This window comes from Canis lupus, chromosome 31 (assembly GCF_048164855.1).
Source record: "Canis lupus baileyi chromosome 31, mCanLup2.hap1, whole genome shotgun sequence".
Lineage (NCBI taxonomy): Eukaryota > Metazoa > Chordata > Mammalia > Carnivora > Canidae > Canis > Canis lupus.
The window spans coordinates 8,984,699-8,989,568 of NC_132868.1; the positions used below are offsets into that span (position 1 = coordinate 8,984,699).

Consider the following 4,870-nt stretch of genomic DNA (forward strand, 5'->3'; position numbering starts at 1 on the left):
GTGATGAGGGTGACAGAGTAGAGGTAGAGGTAGGAGAAAGAATACTGCAATTGTAGGCTGTTTGGGTGGATTAACCATTCATTAGGTATGCCCTGCACATATCTAACAAACGGATAGATATTTCCACTATGATGGGAAAATCAAGCAGACTGTTGCATCTAAAACAGAAGCTTTGATGTGATCACATCTGTGCTTTCACAAGGAGACCCCAGGAGGACGGGCAGGTCATTGGGAGATATTTTGGGGGCAGGTAGATGCCAGGCTTCTCTCATCTCCCTTCTCCTTGACAGAGACCCAGAGGGGATGGGTTGAGTGTTGCTGAGGCCCAGCAGAAGATGGAAGGAAACAGTTGCTCATAGATCTCCTTGCATTGCTCTGCAGTGAAAAGAAACTCAATAAAAGCTTCATTTTCAAAAAACAGTAGGCTTCTTTTCTGAGAAATAAATGCTATTTCCTTTCTTTTTTTCTTTTTACCTGCACTAACAGGAAACTGAATTAAGGTTGAGTTTTGCACCCTAAGGCTGCAGTTGTAGATACAGTTGTTTTCATCCTTGTGATCAAATATTGAAGGTGCATGTGGGGAAACTGATGCCAAGGTGGAAGCACAGAATCCCCTGTGGGCCACGTGAATGAAACATTCTATGCTCTGAATCACAAGCAGGCTTTGAAATCCCAGATTTCACTTCTACTTGAGTCTGTTTTGGAATTGTGAGAAATCAATATGAAAACGTATAGATGCAACTTTGAAAAAATGTCTTCACTCACCTGAAAAAGCCAGACTGGAAGCGCTCCCACCAGTTAGTGCGCAGTCCCCGTGCAGAGCCACTATCCGACGTGAACCATGAGATGCTCGTCCTCCTTTCAGATCCTCCAAGCCCGCCTGGGTGGGAGCGGCATTGGTCTGGAATCCGAAGTCATAGGGGCTCTTGGGAACGTGAAGGAGCAGTCTAGTAAAATTGGAGGAAAAGGGTGAACTTTAGACTTTATAAAAGAATTCAGGTTTATTACTTTTAATTTTTTTAATTTTTTATTTTTTTAGGTTTATTACTTTTAAATATATGGATTAACCTGAGTTGGCCAGAGAAGGGGCTACCCTTGAAAAAGCTGGACTCAACGAAGAATCATTCTAATTCCTGTGACCCTGTTTACATGAATGGTTTGTTCAGATATGTCTACAAACGATACATTTTCTCAGGTAGCAAACTTTTCTTCACCATTTACACAGTTAAGCTTAGACACTGGTTTTTCATAGATTCCAAGGAAGTGACCTTTTGAGCTGGCCCTTTGCAGATGGCTGCTGGCAGGTCCCATGCTCTGGTTGGCGAGGACAGTGACGGATGAGCACCATCTCCCAGGACTCACCGTCAGAAACTCCTGAAGGCACTGTCTGCAGATGGTGATTAACCAGACAGGTTTATCCAGCTCCTGGAAGACCCTCCTTCTCAATTAACCCCACATACATAGTTAGATTGATTGAGGACTATAGAGAGAAATACGCACCAGTCCTGTCCTCGGGCACCAAGAATCTAGTTGGTCGCGAGGGAGCAGGGGGAGATTGTGCAGGTGATGTGGTAGGGGACATGGCGGAAGTAAGCTCGTGTCTGTGGGGATGGGGCCCACAGGGAAGAGTTGGCAGTTCTGCCTTTGGTGGAAATGGAGGCTTGGGAAAGTTACACAGAAGTGATTTTTGGTTTGAATTATTTATAAAGGGCTTGGTTGAGAAACAGGATCCAAGATGGAGCGATGAAGGCCCAGAGCCTTGGGAATGAAGCATGTGCTGCTTGGGGGGCCTGTGAATGGCTTAGTGTGGTTGGGTAGTGATGGTGCCTGCATGTGTGTGAGGGGACGGCGCCTTTCACCAGCGATCTTGACAGATGGATCCAGATAGACAGCAACAGGAGCTGGGGCCACGGGAGATACAATGGAGACTCTATTCTAGTGACCTTGGCAAGCTCACTAATGGCCTTTTCACTTATTTTAAAAAAACTTTTTACTTGAAATAATTTGGGGCTTAACAAGAGAGTTGAAAAGATAGTACACAGAGTTCCTGCACACCCCTCCCCTTACCTCCTCTAATGTTAACATCTATGCGACCCTGGTGCATTAGACAAAGTCAGAAATTAACACTGGTATAATATTATGAACTCAACTGTAGACAAGTAATATTTCATCATTTTCCTAAGTATGTCCTCTTCTGTTGCAGGATCTGATGCAGGTTTCATGATGCTTTCAACCCTCATGTCTCCCTAGTCTCTGCCAATCTCCTCACCGGTTCTTTCTTTCATCCCCTGACATGTTTGGAGACTATTGGCCAGGTATTTTGTGAAATATCTTTCCCCTTCCTGTCCATCCCTCCTTCTTTCCTTCCTTCCTGCTTTCCTTCCATGCCTCCTTCCTCCCTCTCTTCCTTCCTTCTTTTCTTCCTCCCTCCCTCCCTCCTTCCCTTCTATCTATCCAACCATTTTTCTTTTTTTCTTCCTTCCTTTCTCCCTTCTTTCATTTTGAGCATTTTCTTACCAAGTACTCCAGACTCATCTCGCATTGCACTTCCCTTGCCCATAGCTAACTTTGCTTTGTCTAAAAGACAGAGTGAGGATGCCTGGGTGGCTCAGCAGTTGGGCGGCTGCCTTCCACTCAGGTCATGATCTGGGGATCCAGGATCGAGTCCCGCATTGGGCACCTGTGAATAGCCTGCTTCTCCCTCTGCCTATGTCTCTGCCTCTTTCTCTCTCTGTGTGTGTCTCTCATGAATAAATAAATAAATCTTAAAAAATAAATAAACAGGGAGTGACATGACAAGAGACGTGTTTGGAAAGATCCATGTCATGGAGGATGGATGAGTTTGTAGAGGGGTGACTACTATACTGATCAGGCTGGAGATGAGGAAGCCAGAGCAGGTTTGTGTGATGGGACTGGAAACACAGGAGTGGGTTTTGCTTTGCTTTTCTGGCCTCCAACAGCAATATTATTGCCCAAGTTTTCAGCACTCTTCCTCTGGCTCTTTCTGTGTTGTTTCCTCGATTTTCTGGATCCTCTCCTTTCTTATCAGAGCTTAACTGAATTGCCTCACTTCTTGCAAGAGAGGCACTTACTGCTCAGATAGCCCTTTGTTTCTTAGATGTGCAAGGATGACACTCTTTCTTGCTCTGCCAGGCACTGTAATAGGAAATAGGAGGTAAATATCACAGCCAGGTAACTGTCACATCTGATTCTAATGTAACTGTTCTCATGAAGCCGACAATTCTAGGATATGTAATAAACCAGTGAAGCTATAAACAACCCAGAGTATACTAGATTGCTGAATAAGTGTGATGCAAGACATACAGTGAAGAAATCTGATGCAAAAGAATCTCAGGGGGTAATTTTGATTGAATGCTCATTGCAAGGCCCATTAAAGGGGCCGGGGGACAGGTGTTGGGTTGTGCCAAGATGTGCAGGGAAGAGCCTGCCATGTAAGGATCCAAGGAAAGAACACTTCAGGCAGAGGACTAGCTAGTGCACAATCACCAAGAGGGGGCGAGATTGAGTGCACATTTTAGGAACAGATTGAGAATCCATGGGGCTGAAAAATCATGGCCTGGGTCGGGGAGGGCAGGTGAGATCAGATGGGAAATATTAGTTGTGGACTGGTCAGCCTAAGGGGAAAATGAATTATATTTCAGGAAGAATGCAAAGCCATCAAAGATTTTTACTTAGAGGAGTAACATGATCTGATCTATGGTTTTTGTTTTGTTTTGTTTTGAGAGAGGGAGAGACAGAGTGAAAGCAGAGTGGGGGGGAAGGACAGAGAGAGAGGGAGAATCTTAAGCAGGCTCTGTGCTCAGTGTAGAGCCCAACACAAGGCTCCATCTCATGACCCTGAGTATCTGATCTATGTTTTTAAAAATTCACTCTAGCTTTTGTGGTCTCAGGGTTGTAGGAGGACAGCAGCAGGTGTAGAGAGACGAGAGGTGAGAGATGAAGAGGGTGGCAGAGATGGGTGTGAAGAGAGGAGGGCATGTTTGGGAAATATTTTGGAGGTTATAATGATAGGATTTGCTGATGAAATAGGGGCAAAAAGAATCAAGGATGGAATCTAGTTTTTAGCTTGAACAACTGGGAACTGAGGACAGCTGACCGAAAGGCAGGTGTGCGAGGGGGAGACGAAGAGTGTGATCTTGAGTATGTAAATCTGTGATGGTGATCAGGAATCCTCATGGATGTGTTGAGAAGGCAGCCCTGAGTTTAGTGTTTGGGAGAAATGTTAATTCAGAGTTAGTAATCTGAGGGTGGTGTTTCAAGCCTTGGGGCTGGAAGGGGACGCTGTGGGAGAAGGTACAGATGGAAACCACCTTTATTTTTGTGCCTTCACAACCCCCAAGTGATTGCTTTAGACATACAAGGTAGCAAATTTCATTAGTATACAAATAAAACAACAGGGCTCTGATTGCAATACCAGGTCGATGCGTGGAGTGGACAGAGCAAGCTCCTATTCCATCTCCCAGCTCCAAAAATCCATTTAATATATTGTCCTCGGATAGAGAACATATCAGATATTAAACTGATAAGAACAGATACTACACTTGATCTTGGTCAAAAGGCCGAGAAGTGATCAGGACCATGATTATAAGGAGAATAGCCATCTATCTGGGTTAAGATAGAGACAAAAAATGGAATAAAAGTATTGCAAAACCAAAGGATAAGACACAGCTGATGTGCTCATAGTCAGTTGTTTCTGGGACCAACGAGCATCGCAGTGACCCTGGGGCTGTCCCTGGGATTTGGATTCAGAAGAGCAGTAGTAAGGGACAGAAGCAGAGCCATTTGAGGAAGGAAAGGGAAAATGAGATGACTTCCATCTAACTTCTCTTAAGAAGAATATTTAAAATAA

At 44.5% G+C, this 4,870-nt stretch overlaps 1 non-coding gene across 1 annotated transcript; it reads right to left on the minus strand.

The window, feature by feature from the left end:
* Window positions 1–4,401: 4,401 nt before the first annotated feature.
* Window positions 4,402–4,592, minus strand: LOC140622502 (U2 spliceosomal RNA). The gene has a single exon (XR_012022260.1). It is a non-coding gene; the product is annotated as a U2 spliceosomal RNA (small nuclear RNA).
* Between the last annotated feature and the right edge of the window lie 278 nt (window positions 4,593–4,870).